Raw genomic sequence first — 27857 nt, 5'->3', positions numbered from 1 at the left:
AACTAAATCATTATTTTAGTAATTAATATCTTTTTAATTACTTAAAGTTAATTAATAAAAGTGCAAATTCAACGAGAGAAATTCAAAAATTTCTAAAACGGAAATTCTAATTTTAAAACGTACATAACGTCATAGTATTGACTTGTCAAATTCGTTGACATACTGCATGGTATTAATTACTTATATTTTGTATGGTATTACATTGAGTTATATTATTCTACGACTTTTTATTAGAAAACTTAATAATAACGAGTGTAAATTCTGTGTTGTAAATTCATTTGTTTAAAGTGTAAATTATACATTGAACTGTCACCAATTGGCAGATCACATATTAATACGTCATCAACAGAGAGTGCCAAAAAACTGCGTTTAAATATCTCAAAATTATTCTGTATTTTAAGTATTTTTTTACACTTAATTAACGCATTTTTAAACAGTATTTATATTTTTTACTATGTTATAACGGTGTAAACAATAAATTCAAAATATAAAAAAAATACATGAACATTCCCCCTATTAGCTATAATATTTTGAAATCTATAAAACAAAATAAGGATTGTTTAACGATTGAATTGTGTTAATATATGGAAGTAATGTGAGTATTTGCCAGCAGATTTTGTAATACATATTAGAGCATGCATAATGAATCATAGGAAATGAACATTTTTCTATTCGATTATTTTATTCTAGTTAACAATAATAAAAACTATGATTCATCTCAGTTTTTATCTTAGAAAAAAATATAAATAGATTTAACTATAAATTAAATTTATTAGATTTCATTACTCACCGAAAAATACAATTTACATAGAATTGGTGTTTTGAACAACATTAAAACTTGTATGCGTAAAAAATAATAATCTTTTCGAAAAATTCCTTATTGCCTCTATTAGTAGTAGGAATCGTGGCAGGAATCAGAGGAGGATTAGGAAATTTTCCGCCTGTAGCCAGTTTCAAAAATTAGCGCCCCTCGTAATAAAAATCTATTTTTTTTTTTGAAAAAAATTTTTTCAGTATATCAAATATTTGAAAAAAAACATTTTTTTCAGTGACTCTCTGAGAAACAGACCTGATTGTATATGTGTGTTGAAGGATGATTATCTGTTATCATTAATTATGAAAAATCTTAACAGAATTTATTAATATTTTATTTAAAAAAAAATTATAGTTATGAATTATTTGTTTTAAAATAAGCCATTGTTCTCTAAGAATAAATCGGATGGATAAGATTTTCTAAATATTAATCATGACATGTAGATAACAAAACACAAAATTATTCTTAATAAAAAAACAAGTGAAAACAAACAATTGATTGAGTTAATTGTTGAAATACAATGTATAAACTGTGTTGATAACTCTGTCACATTACATATACATACATGTCACACATATATAACTGATATTTCCATTATAATAGGTACATACTATACAATTTGCGCAAAATTAGCGCTCTCACGGGTTAACAGTGATGTTTACGAAAAAATGTTTCAAACAGAAGTTGTTTATTTTTTTTATAAGGAAAATTTTTTGCATTTAAACTTTTGTTCTATCTCTAACGGTTTTCAAGATGGGTCCCACGGACCCATGACCCAATTGACCTATGTTGCTCATTTACGAACTCGACATCACTTTTTTCGTCCATAGCACGCTATAAAAATTTCAGCTTGATATCTTTTTTCGTTTTTGAGTTATCGTGATCACAGACGAATAGACGACAGACAGACAGACAGACAGACAGACAAGCGGAAATGGACTAATTAGGTGATTTTATAAACACCTATACCAAAATTTTGTTCATAGCATTAATAATTTTAAGCATTACATACTTGGGACTAAACTTAGTATGCCTTGGTATATTTCATATACATGGTATAAAATTTGGGACTAAACTTAGTATATCTTGGTATATTTCATACACATGGTATGATAAAGATTATTGTTATTTTTAGAAAATAAATCCAGTAAAATTAAGTATTGAGTCACGTGACAGCAAATACCAATCAGAAAGTGTTACGTAACGCCATGCTAAACGCTATTAATGTTTACATTTTCATTGAAAGCAGGTTACTTGATTTATTGTCATACAGAAAAATGATGGTTTACTTACAACTGTTTACAACTTTCATACATAAAAATGATTGCTTGGCAAGTTGTAATGTCATTCAAGACGCCATGACACTATGCACTGTTTTCGAAATAAATTTGAATTGGTTTTTAATATAAATTATACTTTTTTAGTGAAAATCAGGTATTAATGTATAACTTATAAAGCAATTTTAGAATTATTTATCAAAGACAATTTAAAAAAAAAATTTATTAAAAATTCCTACGTCTTATTTTTATACCATGCATATATGCAATATGCATGGTACACTAAGTTTAGTTCCAAGTTTGTAACGCTTAAAAATATTGATTCTACGCACAAAATTTTGGTATAGATGTTCATAAAATCACCTAATTAGTCCATTTCCGGTTGTCCGTCCGTCCGTCCGTGTGTGGACACGATAACTCAAAAACAAAAAAGATATCAAGCTGAAATTTTTACAGCGTACTCAGGACGTAAAAAGCAAACGAGTTCGTAAATGAGCAACATAGGTCAATTGGGTCTTGGGACCCTTCTTGTAAACCGTTAGAGATAGAACAAAAGTTTAAATGTTCCTTATAAAAAAATTAACAACTTTTGTTTAAAACATTTTTTCGTAAACATCACTATTTACCCGTGAGGGCGCAAATTAGGCGTAAATTGTATAGTATGTACCTATTATATGGAAATATCAGTTATGTATGTGTAATGTAATCAACACTGTCTATGCATGGTATTTCAACAATTAACTCAGTCAATTGTTTGTTTTCACTTGTTTACTTATGCACTTACATAATTAATTTTATGTTATGTTCTTTGTATAAAAACCTCCATGCGCGCGCTCCTTTGTTACAAAAGGCGCTCTACTTTGCCTTACGGATAACCCACCTCTGGTAGAATTCCAGAATCGAGTTAATTCCCTAATAAATCTTTATACTCTTTTACACCTTCCAGTTCATTATTCTCGTCTTTGGAAGGAAAATATCTAAAACTTCAAAACATTGTGCTTTATCAGAGAAATCTTATCAATTGGACTAAATGATCCGAGAGTTTTCGTTATAGCGAAAAAGTTAAAAGAATTAAATAAATTGTTTCTTGAATTCCAGCCAGTGTATGATCAAAATCATTTAGAATGATCCTTCTTTTCTAAAGCTCTTTGCTTGAATTTTTCACAATATCAAATGGTGTAAGTTCATACGATAAAGCTTGGTCTAGAAGTATTCAGTTTTCAACTTTTTGGAACTATGTTTTTATCGCACGTTATAATTTGTTTGCTGGTTGGGAAGTAAAACCAAAAAATGTGCAACAATTTAAAACGACCCCCAAAATCCGGCGATGTGTTATCTAGGAAACTAAAACTTTTTTTATCGATTCAGCTTGTCATGAATTTTGAGAATATTTTGAAAATAATTTAGAATCTGTCAATTTATATTTTTTGTCCAAAATGTATGTTTATCATTCAAAAAAATGAGTTGTGAGTTATCAGAAGAAGCGTAAAACAAAACTAATATTTATAATTAATTACTCATACAGGTATTTGTATTTTCAAATAATTTTTATCTTGTTGTATATTTTCCTTTTCTTTTTGGAATTGTGTTTTTGTTATAGCAAATTGGCTACAAGTTACACTGAATAATTAAAAAAAAAAATTGACAGAAGAAAAAAGCACAAAATGATCTTTCAAAAATGAACATGTGCATAATCAAATATTCAAACCAGCAAAAAAATCAAAGCAAATCTGAATAAAAAAGTAAGCGCTAGATTTATAATATACGAAGATATGATAGGAACATAGTTCCAAGGGGGTGTCCCACGACACCTCTTTTTTTAGATGTACAATGTGATGAACAATTTTAGGTACCAGATACATGATCTAACGTTATAAATATTTAATATTTATAAGTTTTAATAACAAGCATTTATCCTTAAAATAATAAATCAAAAAAATAATATCCTGGAGAATTGAAAAACAAAACAAATTCCATCCGTTTGACAAATGATCTCCGCTTTATAAAATATTTTATTACAAATAAATTAAAGTTCTTTATAGTAAATATTATAAATATAATATTTATATATAAAATTTAATACTTTCACCTTTTACAAAATCGATAAAGAAAATATCAGAGAATTGATAAAAATCGTAACATAACGCATCGTTATATTATACAGAATATTTAATATATCATTGTAATTATCAGATGTTAATTAAAACAAGGAAATTTAAAAGCATTAAGCTTCAAATTGAAACTAGACATGCCATCCATGCTATAGCAAGCAACTATAGATATTAATAATTAATTCACTAACGAATATTGTGTGTATGCAGCTAGTATTACAAATCGTGTATAGAAAATAATCTATTCTATTCTACCAAGGGGAACAAATTTTGTCTTCAAAAGTAGTTCTTTACCACTCAGCCTAAAAAGTAAAGTTTTGTACAAGTGTGTTTTTCCCATTTTAACTTACGGCTCACAAACAAGGGCCTATACAAATAAGGATTACAAAAAACTTCTAACGTGCACAAAGAAGTATGGAACGCTCAATCCTGTTTACACGTAGAGCTGATAAGAACAGCTGCTACGAAATCAGACAAAAAACTAAAGCAAAGGATGTAGCAGAAAGTGTTAAAATTCTAAAGTGTAGATGGGCGGGACAGATCTACTAATTAAGATGGCGAGACGAACTGGTATCGTTTGCGAGTGATCACTGGTCAAGAAGACTCTAGATAGAAACAAGTGGTGTATTCTGAAAGGTCTTTGCCCAACCTATGGGACGAATGGTTCCTATTATTAATATTATTCATTCTACCAAGGCTCAATCCTTATACAGTGTGTCGCATTTAAGATAAAGACACCTTGACATTTTCATTATTTATAGAAATATCGATTTGAAACTATGCACAGTCATACAGAGTGATGAGTGACATTTTTTAAGATACTTATCGAAAATCTGAACTTTAAATTCAGTCTAGCGTCAAAGATGGTTAGAGATATAGGAAATCGATCGATTTTCATGACAAAAATTCGCATTATTATAACTAGTGTACTATGGAATGTAAAAACTGGACAAATTGATAATTTAATAGTATGTTATGAATACAAATATTTTCAATAAACTTTTTGATTCCATTAGCACTATAATTCCATATAAACAGTGGTGGATTTACACTAGGGGCTATCGTGGCTAGTGCCCAGGGCGGCAAATTTTCTAGGGCGGCAAAATTTGGAATGTGAGAAAATATTTTCTATACAATATATAATTAACTAATTCTTTTAAATAAACATTTTATTTTTCAAGAAATATAATTTATGCATTATGTATCAAATCAAAATTTTGTATATTATAATATAGGAAATTTAAGTGAAAACTATTAAAATAGTTTAATTAATTTATTTCCATAAAGGTTTGCAAAAATAAAATTTGATATTTTTATTTTCTGGAATTGATAAATTAATATACTTTTTTTGAAGAATTAAAAATATTTTCAAATTATGTATGTCTTTTTGATAACAGAAACTTTAATTGATCAATGAATTTTCCTAAAATTGGAGAATTATCAAATAATACTAATTAATTTTAATTTAAAAGAACAGTAATAAATAATAAGAAATTTTCTGCAATTAATTAGTTATTCTAGTTTTAAAAAAATAAGATATCAAAACTATTAAAATAAAATTTCAGTCATAGGGCGGCATTTTCTAAAGTGCCCCAGGGCGGCAGAAATTTAAATCCGGCCCTGCATATAAATACTTGTTGAATGGTTAAACATGATGTAATTTATTCCAAATGGACATGTACTGAGTACTGATAATATGTCCTCAAGGAACATGTAACTTTACACAATCAGTAAATATATTACATTATTATGTATATTCAATAGCACTGGAGTAGGTGAGCAATAGATGCTATAGAAGATATATCGTATATTATCCCTGTATATACAATATACAGGGTTGTTCACGTTATAAGTACGACATAAACGGCTTCATTTTAATTTTCTTTTTGGAATATTTAATTTTCAGATTCTACATTAAAATGAAGGAATGAAGGCTCACTTAAACTTCACGGCTTTAAAAATATGCTGTATTTTCTGAAATTATAATTATAATTTTTTCGTGAGGAACTAAGTCGTGAGTCGAGGAGGATAATGAATTTTTAATCTTTTTCTATGAATTTTCCTTCAAGACAGCGGTGCAAGTGCACCCCCCTCCCGTCAATGTTTGTCAATGATTTGTCATTGATTCCACCAATGTTTTGTAAAATGTTCATTTATGAATTTTCGACATTTTATTATCATCCTGAACAAATCTATTTTTGGAAACTGAGTGAAATGTTCAGTTTTATCGTTGAGTATTTTGTTAAGGATATTTTTGACATCAGAATTCTTTACAAGAACCTTTTGCAATATTATTTTTACGAGGGTTCAATAGTCTTTTATAAATTAGTATATTCCAGCGCAGTTTAATTTCGTCCACGTCTAAAATTAAACCCATATATAGTTTGATTATAATATTTTCTATAGCTAGTTTTATGAACTAACATTACCATACAAAATAATACGATTTTAAGATAAAATTATTAATTATGGTAAATATTATGAGTGAAATAATTAGGTATCCGTCTGCCGTGTCTACATTTCAAACAAAGATGTTTATATTAAAACTAGATTGTAATTATTGTTGGTACAGAATCCGCCATTTCTTTGGTTCTGAAATTTATATAAAGACACCAACAGCCCGGGTAGCTCAGTCGGTAGAGCATTGGACTTTTAATCCAAGGGTACAGGGTTCAAGTCCCTGCTCGGGCGATTTTCTTTTTTAAATTTCTTTCATGTAGTAGTACGCTTTGAGATATTATCTCTGCAGTCTGAAGTATCGAAAATTATTTCTAAAGCTAAAAGAAAATTATTTAACCAACGATTTATAAATACGACAAACCGTGAAAGACATTCTGTAAGTGTCTGTGAAGTGTTAAATTTTCTAAATTTGTAGAAAGATTTTCGGACAAAAAATTTTTTTTCTTTCCGAGATAATTTTGGAGTCTAAAAGAAGAAATTCGATGAAGAGCTTCCATAATACCCGTCTACCTATCATTAAAATTTCGCCTGACTTTTATTATCCCCCGAACTGAAAAAGGGGGTTTTATAAGTTTGACCGCTATGTCTATGCAACTGCGAGTAACTAAATTACGTATACAGGTTGTGCCAAAATTATGGCTAAAGAATTAAAAGTTTTAAACGATAATAACTTGTTTAACTTAAATATAGCACAGCGTTTATGTCAACAGTCAAATGTAAATTGTAACTTGTAACCCAAAAAGAAAATTTTGCTAAAATCAATCGATTTATCCGTAATTTTCCGTGTCGTTTCAGGAGAATAACCCTGTATATGTATATAACTTCATACAATATCATATATCTTCAATATATATTGCATATATTGTAATCTAATAATGGGTAAACGTTATTTTAATTACTGTCAACATACCACAAAATTACCTAAAACTCTACTATGGTTGTATTATTATAAATTGTACGTTACTACACTATCTCAGTGCATTATTGTATGTTTCAATCATAAACCTTTGTTTTCAAGTTGGATCTCTAACACGAGTAGGTACGCTAACTCGCTGGAATAAGACCAATAAATTTATAAGATTTCGCATCCACATTGTAAGACGGTTAAAAATCCAAAATAGTAAAAACAAGTGAAAACAAACAATTGACTGAGTTAATTGTTGAAATACCATGTATAGGCAGTGTTGATAACTCTGTCACATTTCACATACATACATATCTGACATATTTAACTGATATTCTCATATAATGCGCAAGTGTTGATGCGCACTCGTTTGTTTTTTTGACGTCACGTAAATAACAAAAGATACTCACTTTGATATTAATACATACTATAAAATTTGTACCTAATTAACGCCCTCGTGGGTAAACAGTGATGTTTACAAAAAAATGTTTCAAACAAAAGTTGTTTATTTTTTTGTAAGGAACATTTTTTACATTTAAACTTTTATTCTATCTCTAACGGTTTACAAGATGGGTACTACGGACCCATGACCCAATTGACCCATGTTGCTCATTTACGAACTTGACCTCACTTTTTACGTCCTAAACACGCTGTAAAAATCAGCTTGATATCTCTTTTCGTTTTTGAGTAATCGTGACCACAGACGGACGGACGGACGGCCGGACGGCCGGACGGACGGACAACCGGAAATGGATTAAGTAGGTGATTTTATGAACACCTATACCAATTTTTTTTTTGTAGCATCAATATTTTTAGGCGTTACAAACTTGGGACTAAACTTATAATACTATGTATATTTCATATATACATGGTATAAAAACTTGGGACTAAACTTATAATACTATGTATATTTCATATATACATGGTATAAAAATATTTTAAAGTTTTTGGGCATTATACAATCTGGATCATTTTAATATATTATGGCCAATATTAAGAATCGGCCTATATCTATTATAGCTTATAGCTCGTTTTGTAGTTGACCAATCCAAAAAATAACTTAAACAAGAGTTGCAGAGTTTGATGGAAGACATCATGTATTGACATCAGACTGGATCTAGTTCTTCGGGTTTCTTTACTATCCAATTTAGATTTTAAAAGGTATGAGATAGAATAACCCTATAAATTCGAAATTTTATTCTCATTAAAAAAAACTAATATTTTTTATTTAAAACATTTTTTCGAAAATCGTTACCTTTCGGAAGAAATGCAACTTAAAAACATGTCATTTAAATTTTCTAAATCATTTGAAGATCAAGATCAAATGACCTTGCAAACGTTTAGGTCAAAATCATTGCCACATGCAAATGTCCTCTATTGTCCTTGACAACTTTTGGCTTACACTTGACAGCTTCTTTTGCCCTTGACAGCTTTTGGCTGTAGGTAGTGTATTTTTTTCGATTAAATGCAATAATGACATACCTTTCCGAAATCTACACTAGTTAGAAAATGTACCAAAGTATGCCTCACCGTATAATTTTTTATAGTAAATTCTTGTTTTTTTCAAACTGCAAAAACTCTATAATCCAGTAATATAAATAGTACGTCGAGAATTGCGACAAGTGAAATTTATAAAATTTAAAAAGCCCCCGACAAATTTTTCGGTTAAGAAACCCTAAACTCGCACTTGAAACATATATAAGAACATTCTCCATTAAATTACCTTTTTCCTTAAAGAATTTTGAAGATCATCGCCACTTATTTAATTTTTTTCGCATACAGAACCCTAAACTCGCATTTGATAGTTAAGAACACTCTCCGTTAAATTAGCTTTCAAACGAAACCAAAAAAATGAAAATCGGTTCATCCGTTCAGGCGCTACGATTACACACACATAGCAGTGAAACTTATAACACTACTTTCTTTTAGTTCGGGGGTTAAAAAAGTTCTCAATCGAGTCGGTTCGACCGTTTAGGAGCTACGATGCCACTGAGAAAACTTTAAACTTATAACACTCCTTCTTAAATCAATATCAAGGACATCAGATGAAATATTTTAATTGAAATTGAAATATTTTAGTTGACTTTGTTCTTTATAATTATTGTTTTGAATTACTTAATTACTTTATCATTTCACTTTTCGAAATGAATTGAGCCAGGTTTATTCGACCATTCATTTCCATTGTAATTATTCATATGTTAAATATATATCATGCCTTTTCCAAACTGAATCAATTTTGAAGATCATCGCCAATTTTTTAGTTTTACGATGCCACAGACAGGCAAACATACAGACACATACACATAGCGGTCAAACTTATAAAACCCCCTTTTTTTAGTTCGGGGGTTAATAAAAGTCAGGCGAAATTTTAATGATAGGTAGACGGGCATTATGGAAGCCCTAAATCGAATTTCTTCTTTTAGACTCCAAAATTATCTCAGAAAGAAAAAAAATTTTTTATCCGAAAATCCTTTCGGATATATTCTTGAAACTTAAAAAATTTGGCAGTGTTTTAGTCTATTTAGAGGAACCTGTTCTGTAATTGATAATCCACGATAAATTTTACTAAATTTTGTATAATTTGTATACCGTCGTTATCAGAATATTTTATAAGAAAATAATATTCATTAAATTATATATAATTATATTTCAGATCAAGGTGCAGTTTATAATTTAGAAGAAATGGGTTACAATAAAAATATTTATATGAATTATTAATTGAAAAATTAATATGAAAGTGGATTTAATAGTAAATTAAAAAAAATTTTTAATTGATTATAGCTCTAAAACATGCACATATCGCCCGTCGCTCTTTCTCTTTAAAGAAAGATAAGTCGTAACATACTAGAAAATCCTGCAAATTTAGAAAATTTAACACTTCACAGAATGTCTTTCTTGTCGTATTTATAAATCGTTGGTTAAATAATTTTCTTTTAGCTTTAGAAATAATTTTCGATACTTCAAACTGCAGAGATAATTTCTCAAAGCGTACTACTACATAAAAGAAATTTAAAAAGAAAATCGCCCGAGCAGGGACTTGAACCCTGGACCCTTGGATTAAAAGTCCAATGCTCTACCGACTGAGCTACCCGGGCTGTTGGTAGCCTTATATAAATTTCAGAACCAAAGAAACGACGGATTCTGCACCAACAATAATTACAATCTAGTTTTAATATAAACATCTTTGTTTAAAATGTAGACACGGCAGACGGATACCTAATTATTTCACTCATAATATTTACCATAATTAATAATTTTATCTTAAAATCGTATTATTTTGTATGGTAATGTTAGTTCATGAAACTAGCCATAGAAAATATTATAATCAAACTATATTATATGGGTTTAATTTTAGACGTGGACGAAATTAATTTATAAAGGACAATTGAACCTTCGTAAAAATATTATTGCAAAAGGTTCTTGTAAAGAATTCTGGTCAAAAATATCCTTAACAAAATACTCAACGATAAAACTGAACATTTTTCACTCAGTTTCCAAAAATTCATTGGTTCATTGTGATGATAAATTATCGAAAATCAATAAGTAGGCATTTGCAAAATATTGACGGAATCGTTTTTAAAAGAGCATAACCTTAGAACATATTCGTCAAATCAAATGAATTTTTGTGTAAAGATTACATACACGACAGGAAGGGGTGTCAGGGGGTGCACTTACACCCCTGTCTTGAAGGAAAAAGCACAGATAAAGATTAAAAATTCATTGCCCTACTCTAATATTTTCCACCTCAGTCCTATACGAAAACATTCATGTCTCAACAATAATTAAACGTACAGTAATCTCGGGTGCTTCCATAAATTTTTCTGTTCTTTTTGTCTCAGTCCACGATTTGCATTCATACAGTAAAACAGGCCACACATAACACTTTAGCATCCAAGTCTTTGCTATTTTAGAAATGTTTTTGTTTGCCAGTAACGACCTGAATTTATAGGGCTTTTCATTTACAAAATGATTCTTTTTTGTTTCGGACTGTTTTCAATCAAATAAAGACATATCTCATATCTTCTATCCTTGTCAAAAAGCGCTGCTTGAAAAAGATAAAATATATTTAACTTTCTTAGGTTGGATAGTTTTTTTACAACTGTCCGAAACAAAAGCAAATCGATGAAAAGGTCTATTAAAAACTACCTTTGCGAGGGTCACAAGCCTCTTGTTGTTATGTGCAAATCTACCGTCTTCATCTATAAGAGCTCCAAGGTTACATATTGGGTCACTTGTTCCACCATAGTGTTATGAATTCCTAATTCGCGTTTGGTTTTTGTTTGCTTATCACTTTGTCTTACTTGTGTATATAAATTGTTTGAAAAACTCGAATTTTTTAGAAATATTTCCAAAAATAAATGATTTAAATCGTATTTTCTATAAGGTAATTATTAAAAACTTCGAAAATCGGTTGGCTTTGAACTTTAGATACGAATATCCTTTAAACGCTTACAGTAATCTAATAAACAAAAGAGATCATTTTTGTAGATTAGATAATTTTCTTCAAAAATATGTATTCTCCATTGTATGAGTTTTATTAACAGTTTTTCTTCGATATCAGATTTTTCTGATTTAACAAACCCTGAATTTTATGTATAATGAAAAATAATCATCCAAAACGTATTCAATCATTTGGAAACTGGTATTAAATATAAAAATTTTTATACTCAATTACCGATGTAATAATTTCTTTTGATATTTCGTTTTTTACGCTATACCTACTACATAAAATTAGTGAAATTTTATTTCCCAAGTTTTATTTATCCTTTAATTTTATTATTTATTCGACAAATGCCTTGCTTGTATTTTATTAGTAAAACGGATCGATTTTTTTAGTAGATATTTATATCCGCTTTTAAATAAGAAAAAAATAGGTGAAGTTGTACTTGCACAATTAGAATTCCGTACCTACTATAAGTTGTTCAAAGGATAATATTAAATTTCAAACCTTTTAGCAATGCTTCCAATTATTTTTAATCCCCGAACCAAAAAAGGGGGTGTTATAAATTTGACTGCTATGTATGTCTGTCTGTTTGTGTGTCGATTGAAAGCTAATTTAATGGTAAGGATTGTTAGCTACGTTTCAAGTGCGAGTTGAGGGTTCCGTACCCGGTACAACTAACATATAGGCAATGATCCTCAAAATCGGTTCAGTTTAGAGAAGGGTCTAAGGAAAAAGGTAATTTAATGGAGAGTGTTCTTAGATACGAATTAGATAAGTTGAATTAACCTTTTTGCTCATTTCAAGAGTGTCACTAAAACTTAACATAATGAAACAGTTTTAATGTCTACGTTTTATAGCAGACAATTTCCGTTTTGATGGAACGGAATCCTAATATCTCATTTTTTTGATTTGTAAAACAGTTTCTATTTTTTTTTTTTTTTTTGTAGACTGGGTGTGGTTTTTTTTAAGTGATTGGTGTTGAAGTTTTCTAACATCGATTACAGGGTGTAAGAAAAAGAAGTCCTATCCATTGAAGAAGAGAACAATATTCATTAAAATGAACCAAAATTTATACAAGCACATAACGTTGACTGCTTTGTCCTAGTGAAAGACATTACCATAAAAATTATTTGATTCCTCCTGTAAAAAGAAACTATCAAATCTATAGAATGCAAAATATTTTCCTATAAATTTTATCAAAACAGTTCCAGTATTTTATACCATGTATATATGAAATATACATGGTATATTAAGTTTAGTCCAAAGTTTGTAACGCTTAAAAAAAATGATGCTAGGAAAAAAATTTTGTCATAGGTGTTCATAAAATCACCTAATTAGTCCATTTCCGGTTGTCCGTCCGCCCGTCCATCCGTCTGTGGACACGATAACTCAAAAACGAAAAAAGATATCGAGCTGAAATTTTTACAGCGTACTCAGGACGTAAAAAGTGAGGTCAAGTTCGTTAAATGAGCATCATAGGTCAATTGGGTCTTGGGTCCGTAGGACCCATCTTGTAAACCGTTAGAGATAGAACAAAAGTTTAAATGTAAAAAATGTTCCTTATCAAAAATTAAACAACTTTTTTTTGAAAAATTTTTTCGTAAACATCACTGTTTACCCGTGAGTGCGCCAATTAGGCGGAAATTTTATAATATGTACTATACTTGATTATCAGTTATGTATGTGTCCCATGTTTGTATGTGTTATGTGATAAAGAAATCAACACTGATTATGCATGGTATTTCAACAATTAACTCAGTTAATTGTTTGTTTTCACTTGTTTTTTCTTAAAAAAACTACAAATAAGAGGTAAGAAGTAAAATATTTTCTTTGTCCAAAATATATCCATTCTTTATAAAAAATTGTATAATCTGTATAAATGAAATATTTATCAAGGTATATTAAATTTAGTCCCAAGTTTGTAACGCTTAGAAACATTGATGATATGACTGAAATTTTGGTATTTTTATTTCCAGTCCGTGAGCACGATAACTCAAAAACGAAAAAAGATATCGATTTGAAATTAGCAGACGAGTCTTTGTAATAAATTATTGAATCTCTTCTGAAAAACAAAAAGAAAGTTTTTTTGGAAAACACTTCGAAAAGTAGTACAAATATTAATTATTTAAAGTTTTCTAATTTTTTTTTTTAAATAATGGAAGCACTGATATTCAACATTGTCTATATACAGAGTATTTCAACAATTTTCTCAACTGTTTATTATCACTTATTCTTAAAATTTTAATGAATATGTTTTATTTTAAACGTTTGATAAAAGCATTTTTTGTCTATTAGCATTAACTTTTTTTTTCTTTATTTAGACGCAGCCTACCGCCGTTATGAGACTCTTACTTGATACACGCTGTAAGTATACTCATATGTTATACTTAAATACTAGACCACTAAAATTTATTGTAAAGTAATACTAAAAGCTAAGAGCTTTATAATAAAAAATGTATATATTGCTATAAATAAAAATAAACAACCAGCTTTTATTTTGGTTAAATTCAAAGCTTTTCGGCAATTTTTATTTTTAAAATTCTCTGAATTTATTTACAATTTATAAATTTAAGATGGTACCTAATGGTCTAAGAACCAACAGAATTTTGGTAATGATTTTTTTGTCCGTCAAATTTAAATACAGGAGTAATTTATAGCTTTTAAGTTTTTGGGGAGCTTTCTTATTGCAAAAGCTATACATTTCATTCCTTTATTAAATCACTCGATACAAGCAGTGACGGCTGTACTGGTGTCAAGCGGCTTCCCGATAATGAAAGTATAGAATATCGAATATTTTTTCCTAACATTTCGGCCGTTCCAGGATACTTAGTGAACTGGAGGGATCAGGGAAATGTTTTGATCTTAACAAGTATCTCGATGAAACTCTAATTTTATTAATTAATCTAATTTTACTTCTTTTTGCTTACCCAACACTTTTCAACTCTTTATAAAAGAATATTTCGGAAGCTTCTGATGAGTGACTCCCTCATCATTGAAAGATTGTTGTGCAATGAAAATTAGTAAATAATAAAACAAGTTAGGTATTTTCTAATTCTACACGTTTCGTTTTTATACATAAGACTTTCTCAAGACTGTGACAATAAATAGGTGATAATCGAGATGTCGAATTGGACACATTACCCAAAAAAATGTAAAACTGGACTTGATACCACGACAAAATTTGAAAGTGAATTTAAAATTGATTAAAAAACGAAGAAGTTATAAGCAATCAAAGATTGCATTCAAAAGTTTCCCATCTCCTTTTAGAAAAACAAAGTTTTATATGTAATCTCTATGGCGATACCCACGTATAACGTCACTAGTGGGCATCTTCCTCTTTGTTTAATTAGGAATATTAAACTTTCATATTGTTAGGCCCTGGACGGCGTTATACTTAAAAACGTGGTTCTAACACACTAAGTCATTCATATTATTATTAAATAATAACATTTTTATATTATAATAACCTAATTTGAAATATTGGCTTAGTTCATTCAGCTAGTCAGCAAAGTTTATATTGTTAATTATTATTGTTAAGTGCCTTATATTGAATATCGTAATAATTTAATTGAGGTCTAATTTGTAATAGTGGCGTGGTTCTGATTATATTTATCTGGTCAGCAAAATTAATATTTTAATTTTTACGTCACAATATTTAAAAGTTTAATATTCAATACCTAAAAGTTTTGTATTTAAAGACATCGGTTTATCAGAATCATACAGTGATTATACAAACTTAAAAAACATCATACAGTAATTATTATAACTTGAAGATTCAACTGCAACTTAATTCGTAACGAAACATTACCAGTGATAACATTTTATAACATAATTTCATAAATTCATCGAAAATATTATTAATTATACGAAATATCAAAAATATATCAGTGTTTAATTTATTGGACTTCGTTTTCATCCTCAAGGATTTTCAAAGTCTTATCTTATAAAACATTAAGATGTTGTGGTGGAAGTAAAGATCTTTTGGGCACAAAACAATATCTTACATACTAGTAAAGATTTTTAAAAACCAACTTCACTTACACGTCCAGTGAAAATTCTTCACCTGAAGTGATAAAAAAAATTTAGTCCGATCTCCTATTCAAGTATACAACGTGTTCTGTTATTGACTGCAGAAACCTAGCTTCCGAAAATAAGCTCATTAAGAGCAACAAAAAAACTCTTTTCCAAATTTGGATCTGAGGTCTAATTTGGGAAATACGGGTAAGGAAAAATTGATAAATTTGTTCATTCACTGACTATCATTCAATAACCAGTAGCCAATAATAATAATCAGTAGATATTAATAAATTTCACTGAATAATGGAAGGGATTTTTAAAAAAGTATAGAATTATTTAATTGGTTTTGGTCAAATCCCACTTTTTATATTTTTATTATATTTTTGCGAGAAAACACAAGATTATTAGTAAACAAACAAATTACGTCACAATGGGTGTGGTTTGTTTGTTTACGTCCAATGATATAATTTTAATTCAGAGTCGTTATTGTTTTCTCATAAAAATATAATAAAAATCTAAAAAGTGGGATATTTTGACCAGATCCAATTAAATAATTTTGTACTTTTTTTTAAATCCCTTTCATTATTAAGTGAAATTTACTAATTTCTATTGATTATCATTGGCTACTGGTTATCGAATAATAGTCAGTGAATGAACAAATTTATCAATTTTTGCCATAAACGTATCTCCCAAATTAAGACTCAGATTCAAATTTGGAAAAGAGTTTTTTTGTAGCTCTTGATGAGCTTATTTTGGTAAGCCGGATTTCTGCAGTCAATAACAGAACACGTTGTAAAAAAAATTTATTTTGAGATCAAATAATTATCTAATATTATAAAGACTTACGTGCTTTTTTATGTGGATGATTTTTTGTAAACGAAAAAAAAATATAATCCCTAAATTCCTAATTTTACCATACTAAAGCAAAGGACTGTATGGCGTATAAGTTGATGTATGTACCTATAAAAACATTTATAGATACAATGATTGAAGAAAACAAATTAGATTTGTAAGTTCGTCGAACCAATAATGAATGTTTAAGACCGTAATTTAAAACAAATTACATGAATGTGTCACCGGATATTTACCATAACCGAACATATTAATCAAATTTAAATTGAAAACTACCTAGGTATATATGAATGAATATACCTTATATTCAGGGATTCAGTTCCGCATTTATAAATGTTGTATCCCGTTGGCGGATTTCTGGTGGAAGCCCACTTAAGGTGGTACGAGCACCAAGGCAAGTTTAGACTTGAGGTTGAAATTATTTGTACCTTATTATCAACTTTGATGAAGAATTTTGTTATAACTTCATGAATGTAGACGAAAAATAAGAATACAATTTTTTCGAAATATCGAAAGCTAAATAATTAAACATAATTTTCGATATTTTGAAAATTACTTCAAATATCGAAAAATTGTATTTTTACTTATTGTACGCCTCATACTGTAAAGTTATAACAAAATTCACCATCAAAATTGAAAAAAAAAATTTTTTTTTAAATTTGTGTCCTCATTACCGTGCTCATACATCCTTTATTAGAAAGGCACAACGGGTTTTTTTCTTCTTTTATTAATTAATAAGGTTTTCATTTTAATTTAAATTGTTTTTTTTTTTAATTTCCACCAACTAGTTTTGGAGAAATCTATGAAAACATATCATCCATCTACCGTTTTCCAATATAAAACCAATGTTAAATATGCCTACTTTTGAAGTCAATTATTTATTTAATTAATCGGACAACCCATGAAATTTTCAAAATTGATTTAGATTTAGTTCAACTTGATATAAAAAAAAACAAACCTTTTATCCAAAATTGCTCCAGCACTCGTACATCCTTAAGCAGTTTTTTTTTTACGTCTTCGTAAATATACCGTGGGCCATCAACGGGAGCCCTATGACTAAAATATTGTCTACTTCTACTTCGAACCCTTTTTCGTCTCTTTCTCCACTTTTCCTTTTTTTTAGTTCTCGTAAATCCACCTATGACTCAACACGGAAACCATTTGACCCAACAATTGTTTAGAAAAGATGGATCAAAAATAAAAAAGTGGCATAGACCTGACGGGAGTTGTTTCGTAATATGGTTGGCTCACCATTTTATTTAAAATTAATACACAATTAGGTACCTCTACAAAATTTTCAGGTTTAAAAAAATAATTGCAACTTATTTATTTATTGTACATACATTAAGGCTAACTGGCCAGCTCTGTTCTCACATTTAACTGACTGACTATCACAATATTTTTATTTATTTGCAATATACAATCTGTATAACAATTTTCAGCTTTAGTAAAATCATTTAAATACCACGACAATCATAACCGTTTTAATAGCCAATATCTGACCTCTGTTCTATCGATCAATTGACTGGCCGCAGTATGTGTGTGTACACAACTACTATAAGCAATAGTCAAATGATCTAGCTTTAGTAAATTCAGAGAATATTTTTAGGTCTGGCTCTCCCATATAACTTTGAATTGCAAAGCAAATCAATCATATTTAATTAAAGCTGACTAATTACTCAAAGAAAATCTCTACCGAGTTACGAACTATAAAACGTACAAATCAACTAGTCCTATTATTTAAAAACATGTAAATGACATGTCATAATATGAACTTCTCTCTTTTGAATTTGAAATCAAATAAAAACACGACATGAAAATATAAATGTAATTAATATCTAATTAGGAGCTTTTAAAGCTCAACATTCACTGACGTTAATTTTAAAAAAATATATCTTCCATTCGTTTTAAATAAAATTTTAAATGAATGAATTATTAATTACCTACATTTCAAATCAAACGTCAATCGTAAACCAAATAAGTATTAATTATACATAAATTAACATTTTAGTATGGAGGGAGAAAAAGTGGGGATGTAACAATTGTCAAATTCAAAACAAACAAAAAATTGAATATCGATTGAATTTTTTCACTGTCAACTCAAGAACGTAATTTAGCGAATATATTAATTATCTAAAAAATTATCTAAAAAATTATAACAAAAAATGAAAAATTATTGTTTTTTTTTTCACTGTAATTCATGAACTTGGAAACAATTTTGGTGGCGGGAGAAAAAGTGGGAATGTAACAGTTGTCAATTTGGAAACAACAAAAAATTATTATCGATTGGGTTTTTTCACTGTCAACCCAAGAAGTGTAACGTAATTTAGAGGAATAATATCAAAAATTAAAACCAAAAACAAAAAATTATAAGTTTTTTTTTTATAACTCATGAACTTGGAGGAGAGATACAAAGTGGGGATGTAATAGTTGTCAACGTCAAAACAAAAAATTGAATATCAATTGGGTTTTTTTCACTGTCATCAGAAGTTTGACGTTATCTAGAGATATAATATTAAAAATTAAAACCAAAAATGAAAAATTATTGGTTTTTTTACATTATAGCTCAAAACAGGTATAAAACATATCCATGAACTTGGAAATAATTTTGGTGGGGGGAGAAAAAGTGGGGATGTAACAGTTGTCAATGTCAAAACAAAAAATTGAATATCAATTGAGTTTTTTTTCTTCACTGTCCACCAAAATTGTGACGTAATTAAGAGATAGAAATACCAAAAATTATCCAAAAAATTGAATCAAAAAAATGAAGGCTGTTTGGTTTTTTCATTGTACCTAACTCAAAAAAGACATAAATGAACTTTAGAAACAAGGTTTTTTTCGAGGAACAAGAATTCGAATTACCTAAATAATAAGGATCGATCGGTTTTTCCCAGTAAAGACAAGGGCATAAAATATGGATGTTAAGAGGAGCATGCCTATAACAATAACATTGCATTTTAAAATATAAATAGGATAGTGTTAATGAGCTACCTGTTTCTCAAGTGTATTGGATACAATTGTTTCATCCCTTCCACGTACAAAGCGTTCAAATTTAAAACTATTTGAACGATATAATTCATTGTCCTCACTACGTCGACCACGACATAACCTCCTGGTGATTGCACGCGGTCTACATGATGGTTTACACTCTTTCACATATTCAGTCCAATCAATATTAAATACACCCCGTGGTTTTGCAACAACTTCAACCCCACCACCGCCACTCTCCGTCGTGGATGTAGTAACACGTCGTCGTGATTTACTACGACGTCGTCGACGTGTTTTACCGGTGCTGTTGGTGGTATTATCCGCAGCAACGGTACCGGTATTAGGTGTTGTTGTCACAGATTCTGAACGTCTTGATAAACCAACACGCTTTAACACTTTCTCCATACTTGTATACTTGACGACGGCAAAAGCTCGTCTAATGACATGCAGTAAGCTTGCACGTTGGTTACGTTGCGCATCGAATTCAACGCATCAGCTGTGCAGTTGTTGTCTCATTGATATTGAATCATCATTTATCTCACTGTGACTGTGTATACGTTCTCTTCGTTATTCGTTGTTGAATGGAAGCCAAGAACTTACAGAGCGTTAACCCTTTACGTATCGTTCGTTATATCTATATACATACCGTGTGATGCATTTTTAACGAATAGAGCAGGCGCTAGGTAGAGTGTGCAAAATCCGATGACAGCATTTTTGTCAATTGATTCTTGTTCATTAAAACTTATAGTTTAATACTCCGGAGGTTGCCAGAAACCCTATTAGTCCAATTTGTGTATATCTCCTCCCCTCCGAAAAAAAGTCAAATATCTTGGCTAATTTTACGTCAAAAACGCTCCCTATGATTGTTCCCTATAATTTACCATTTTTGAATTATTAACAGCTTAATGTTTGGTAAAACTCCAAAAAGGTTATTTTCAAAGCTTAAAATTAATGCAAATAAATTTAATTGTTAAGCTTTTTCAAGATTAATTACAGATTGTTTTATAATATCTAAAACCTAAAGTTTTAATTGTTTAACTGCTAAACATCATGTTCTGATATCAGAATGGACTTTGTTCTTCGGGTTTCTTTAATAGCTAATTTAGATCCTGAACAGTAAGAGATAGAATAACACTTTAAATTAGAAAGTTGATCCTGATAAAAAAAATTACAAATTTTTGTTCAAAACACTTTTTCGAAAAGCGTTGACTTTCGGAAGAAATGCGACTTAAAAATATATCATTATTGCCCTTAATCGAAAAAAAACACGCCAAATACGGAAAAATGCTTTAGCTAAAAGTTGTCAAGGGCAATAGAGGACTTTCGCCAGTGTCCATGACTTTGACCTACAATTATCGATAAACTTTGAGCGAATTTTCTTTCAATTATCAATGCAATAATGACATATTTTTACTTTTTACAAAAATTGTTACTTTTTTATGAGAATCAACTTTCTAATTTAAAGTATTATTCTATCTCTTACCGTTTAGGATCTGGCTATTAAAGAAATCCGAAGTAGTTCCAATATAATGTCTGAACATGATGTTCCCCATCAAATTCAGAAACTTTTTTTTAAGTTATTTTCTTATTTGTTAACTATAAAACGAGATATTTAGATGTATAGATTAAAATGGCCCACACTCTGTGTATGGTATAAAAATAGTAGGATTGTAATTTATTGTCTAATTGTAGGTATAAGCGTATTTTAGCGAAAAATACAGCAACTCATGTGGATCAAAGTTCCAAGGATGATTCATTTAAAATGAATCACCCTATATATGTGCTACTTACTATTATGACTGAACAATATTTTACACTGTAATAACAATATCCTTAATTTTAAATAAATAGTTATTACCAAAACATATCATTTTTTTAATGCATATTATTGGTGTCTGCACACAATAGATTACAAAAATCGTCGCATTTTGCAGAAGTTCATTATTTCTGTTTATTAATCGGTTTTTACTTCGTACTCTTATTGAATTGCATCTGGTATACACCTCAATAAATACTAAACAATTTTTAGACTGCAATAAGAAAGTGTAAGGCACAAGCGCTAATATTAGGGACAAACAAGAAAAATAGAAAATATGATCGAAAATTAGTATGTTTCAAAAACAAATTCGTAGTAATTGGATAACATTTGCTCAAGATATCAACAAAAATTGATTTTTTGACCTTATTTTATCACACCCAAATTTTATCCAATTTTGATAAGCCAATTGTGTTTTCCCACAAAATGTAGGTGCTATTTTTCAAATTTTGAGTCAAATTTAAGGTATCTTCAATAAATTTCAAACAATAACCATCATAGTTACCACATTTGGGACAAAAGATAATGTTAGAGAAAAATTAATACTCGAAATGTAAAGTATGACCCAAAATTAGTAGGTTTCAAAAAAAAATTGTATTCTAATTGGATAACAGAATATTTGCCCACGATATCAAAAAAATTGATTTGTTTAACCTCTACGACGTCATCAAAATCCAAAAAATTTTATTTTGCTCCACCACATCCAAATTTTATCCAATTTTGTATTTCCAATAAGTTTGGGTGCTATTTTTCAATTTTTGGGAAAAATTTAAAGTATCTTTAATAAATTTAAAAATTAACCACCATGGTTTCCACATTTGGCACAAGGAATAATGTAAAAGGAAAATTAATACTCGAAATTATGACCCAAAATTAATATGTTTCAAAAAAAAATTCGTCCAAATTGGATAACATTTGCCCAAGGTATCAAAAAAAATTGATTTTTTAATTTTTTAACCTCTATAACGTCATCAATTTCCACATTTTTACGCAAGGAACAATGTAAGGGAAAAATTAACAATAGAAATGAAAACTTTGACCAAAAATTAGTAGGTTTCAAAAAAAATTCGTCCTAATTGGATAACATTTGCCCCAGATATTAAAAAAAAATTATTTTTTAACCTCTGTGACATCATCAAAATCCAAAAAATTTGATTTTGCTCTATCACACCTAAATTTTGATAAACTAATTATGTAATCTCACTAAATTTAGACCGTATTTTTCAAATTTTGTCAAATTAGTAAATTGAAATTATCGTATGTATGCCTTCTTATAGGATTTTGCAGAAATAACGTCTTTTGGTGTTGGTGCAGAAAGTAATCAAAGTTTTCCAAAATGGTTCTTCAAAAGAAATATTGTTTTCTGCAATTGAAACACATTCCTTTCAGAATCAAGTTTCACCAACAAGTTTCACCAACTTTCATTCCAGTCGCTCGTGTGCCCCGATATTCAACATGGGAAAAATTGGAAAAAAATAAAAACTGTCCAAACAAAACTCGATATGTATTTTTTTAAGAATTATTCTTTATTTTATTCAGAATAATGTTTACCTAAACAATAAACTCACTTTTAATTAATTTTATAGACATTATTTTTAGGTATTTTGTTTTTAAATTAGCACTAATTGAAAAAAATAAAAAATTTATTTTGTTACATAACATTTTTTGTATTGTAATTTTGGTTGTTTTTTTGTTTTGTTTCTAATTTACACTGGATATAAATATTTATGTTTTATTTCTCTTCTCCTTGCTATAATAAAAGTTTTTTACGATGAATGTAATCATTTTTAATTTTACAGTCCTGTGCAGGTATCATACACATATTGTTACATTCTGATTCTTTTTATCACCTCAATATACAAAGTGGGATATTAAAAAATATTTAAACAAAGTTGGAAATGTAAGCAAAAAGTATGGAGGCTACAGGTAAATAAAGGTTCAAGCTGAAGTAAAAAAGGGTCAAGCTGAAAATATCAAATAACAGTTCTAAAATTGAAACATTTTGAAGTACTTTTTCAAAAATAGCGGAATACTTCTTTTAAAACATACACTTTTGCTACAGTACCTAACCTCAACCCACCATAGTAAATAGTGAGTGTAAGTAAAGAGTGGATAGTCCCTGGTGGAAAAAATATTTGAAAAAATAATAAGTCTTAATAAGTCTTAGGAAACTCTGAAAAAGTCTTAGAAACTTTAAAAAAGTATTAAGAACTCTGAATAACTCTGAATTAGACTAGTCCGAAAACGTTGAGAAATTCAAAGTTCCCAAGACTTTTTCAGAATTTCTTATTCTTTCTTCAAATATTTTTCCCACCAGGAGTGTCATTATGGTATAATTTGACTATCTATCCTTCTCTACTTACACTCAGTGTAAATAGTGTATACAGCACGAACCCATATAACAAGGACGTGAAACGCGAGTGGAGAGTTTAACAGGAAAAAAGGCGCCTATCTAGTCCTTAGTCGTTGCGTACTTTGTACTGCTCATCAGGCTGTCTTTTGTTTTCATTTTTTTGTCTTTTCTTTTAATCAAAACTAGCAAACATATCCTTCCTTCTCTTCCCGACTTATATCAATCCAAACCATGTTACCCTTTTTCAAGGGTTTGGTTTTTCATGTTATTTTCCCCTTCCCCTTTATCTCGAAAATGGCCGCTCTGCCATATATATATAGTCCTATGAGAGAAAATGCTCCACATCGACTCAAGAGATTATTTATGACGGGGCAGAGAGCTATTACCACGTGTTTTAATTAGGGCTGCCACCTCTCCGGTTTTAAAGAACTTTGCCTTCCGGACTTTGCTGAGCTATGAATAAGATTCAAGAGAAAAAAATATGAACAAAAAACACAAACTAATAATTTGGTTTGTAATTCGTGAAAAAGTAAAATGCTTAACAGAAGATAAGTCAAAAAGTGATTTTTTCGAATATATTGTAACATAAATTATTTGTACTTACATATCATATGTAAGTACAAAAATCGATTATTGTTGCAGATTCCATAGTTCAACTTTTCCACGTTATTATTTATATTCTTCGTTTCAACTTTATTATGTCACCTCAAACTTCACTTCGATACTAAGTGCTGTTTCTGATACCAATTGATTATTCACTCAAAACCGAACTACAGCTCTGTACTTTGCAAATTGAATCTGACTAGCAGATTCTAAGCGATTTACTAGATCTCCGATTCTCTAAAATACAAATAACCTAATTTTTACGCGGACACTGAAAAAATCGCGTACAATCTGCTAGAATGACTCATAGATGGGGTTGGGTAAAGGTATTAATTTCATGAAATATGATTAAAACAAACTTTCTTTTTTATTTACTTTAATTATTCTTTATTGCAATTTTTAAAAATTGAAACGCCAATAAATAAAACATAAAAAAAATGTTACAGTGTTTTTATTTGTTTTTTGTATTTGTTTAAATTAAATTAATACCTCTATCCACTAAATAAAAAATAATATCTTTAACAAAAAATTCGTTATTTATCATACACATAGTTTTAAGAACAAGAACTAAGTAAAAAATAATCAATTCTTGATTCTATGCAGAAAAACATTTGGTAAATTTCGTACGTCACAAAAAATCCTTTGAATTAATATAAAAAAATTAATTGAATCTAAAAAATGTAACAATTTTTTTTATTGTTTATCTAAAAATATTTTCTTAATCAGTCAATAAATAAGGGTTAAAATAAAATATAAATCATACAATCCTTTAAAGGCGTATTTTAAATTCAGTCTGGAGCGTTTTGTAGACTTGTGCATTTTGAATTTTACTAAAAAAATACTAAGAAAGTGCTTCTATCTACTGACAATTTGTAGAACAATCACATCTAAATAATTAACATTTAACAATATAGTCCAAGAGACGGTATAAGGTCGACTTTCTTTCATTTAATAACCAGATGAGACATATTTTATATGAAATTTTATTCATTGATAAACACGTCTATGATAGCTTGCTTGTCTATCGGAAAGTTTTCATTGCTATTTTTAATTAAATTTGTTTTAAGGTAGTCCGATTTAGGGTTGAAATTATTTGTACTTATTTTCAACTTGGATGATGAATTTAGCTATAATAACTTCATGAATGTAGAAGAAAAGTAAGAAAGAAATTTTCGATATCTGCATTGCTGTTCAAAATATCGAAAGCTAAATAATTTTTAAAAAAATTTCAATATTTTGATAATTACTCCAGATATCGAAAAATTGTATTCTTACTTTTCGTCTTATTTTGTCAAGTGATGACATAATTCACCATCAAAATTTAAAATAATTTTTTTTTTAATTTGTGTCCCCACTACCGTGCTCATACATCCTTAATTAGTCAGACACTTCCATTATTCCAACTTCATATAAAACAAATCAAGCTTTTTATTTAAAATTGCCTCAATATAAAAAATATGTCTCATCTGGTTATCAGATGAATAAAGGTCGATCTTATACCATCTCCAAAATGTCCGTAATTCTCAAAAACGAAAATTATCCTACCAAATTTCTACAGGAAGTTATGGCGATGCGCCACATTTTACTAATGCCCAAACACCGTTCCAAAAAAACGGCAAAACCATTATTTGAATTCATTATGAATATTATTTATTAGAATAAATCACCAAATTAAAATTAAAATAAAATATTATTTTGAGGCCATGAAATCATAATCTCATAATACACACTTATTGAATCGAAGCAAAAAATTGACATGATTTCAAAATTACGAGGCACGATTTTAAGGTAGTACTTATTTCCAACTTTGATGATGAATTTTGTTATAACTTCATGAATGTAGCCGAAAAATAAGAATAAAATTTTTCGATATCTGCCTTGATATCGATATCTGCCAGATATCGAAAAATTTTATTTTTACTTTTCGTCAAGTTATAACATCATAATTCATCATCACAATAGGAAAGTTATATTTTTTTTAAATTTGTATCCCCACTACCATGCTCATACATCATTAATTAATCGGGCACAACGGGTTTTTTTTGTTTTCAATAATTTTTTTTAAGATTTTAACTTTAATTTTTTTCAATTTCCACCGACTAGTTTTGGAGAAATCTATGAAAACATATCCTCCATCTACCGTTTTACCGTAAAACCAATGTTAAATATGCCTACTTGTGAAGTTATTTATTTATTTAAATAATCGGGCAATACCCTCTAAAATTTTCAGCATTAATTTAGACTTAGTCCAACTTTATATAAAAAAAAATTAAGCCTTTTATCTAAAATTGCCCTCGCGCTCATACATCCTTAACAACTTCGATCCAATATTGGATCTAAGAAAATCCAAATTTTTACTAATTTTTAAATCATTTCGTACAACTAATTCATCAATTTCTCATAAAATTAAAATATCTAAAAATAAGCTAAAATGCTTCCTCATAGAAGTGATACCTTCCAACGTTCCAAACACACATGTCCCCAAAATTATTACAGAACAAAAAAAATTGACACATTATTTAGATTCAATTAATATTTAATTCAAATCATTAAAAATTCAAAAATTTAATCGAAAATCGTCCATGTTATGTAATCCTTTGATAAGTTTTCAACAATTTTCATAATCTTTTCTTAATTATAATCATAATTTACATTTTGTGAAAGTAAATTGACAAGTATATTTTTCCCTTGACACAAAAATAGTATAAACCTCCCTCTTTGCTTTTGCATTGTAGATCCACAATTATGAATTGGTATAAATTTGTTTTTGTTTAAAAAGCTGATATTTGTGAGATTATGGTTCTTAGCTCTGTTTGGTTAAAATCCCCCATTCCAAAAAAAAAAATGTTTCTTTGAAAATTTAAAAAACCATTGTTTTATTGATATTTTTTCCTTTAGATTATATCGGCTGTCACGTAAAATGCTAGAAATAATTTAGGTGGAAAGCTGTAGCATTACAGTACATAGAACATATTAAATTATTACAGTACATAGAGCATATCTTTTTTGAAGCAGGTATTAGGGGGTAATAAGAAGATATATTTATTCTTTCGAAAATTTTAGTCCTTATTGTTATCTTTATTGATTACTTCCATATTTAGAACTTTAAATTTGGCTTCATTGTGACGGGTATGAAATATTTATTATTTAAGTAAATTCTCAAAAATTAGTAGTAGAAATGAGCGACAAAAAATTGTAAGTATTTTCTAAATTTAAAG

At 28.9% G+C, this 27857-nt stretch overlaps 1 non-coding gene across 1 annotated transcript; it reads right to left on the bottom strand.

The window, feature by feature from the left end:
• Positions 1–10588: 10588 nt before the first annotated feature.
• Positions 10589–10661, bottom strand: Trnak-uuu. Its single transcript has one exon. It is a non-coding gene; the product is annotated as a tRNA-Lys (tRNA).
• Between the last annotated feature and the right edge of the window lie 17196 nt (positions 10662–27857).

The sequence above is a fragment of the Chrysoperla carnea genome, chromosome 2, assembly GCF_905475395.1.
Source record: "Chrysoperla carnea chromosome 2, inChrCarn1.1, whole genome shotgun sequence".
Classification (NCBI taxonomy): domain Eukaryota; kingdom Metazoa; phylum Arthropoda; class Insecta; order Neuroptera; family Chrysopidae; genus Chrysoperla; species Chrysoperla carnea.
The sequence above is the reverse complement of the archived record's forward strand: the minus strand, read 5'-3'. Positions and strand labels throughout refer to the sequence as shown.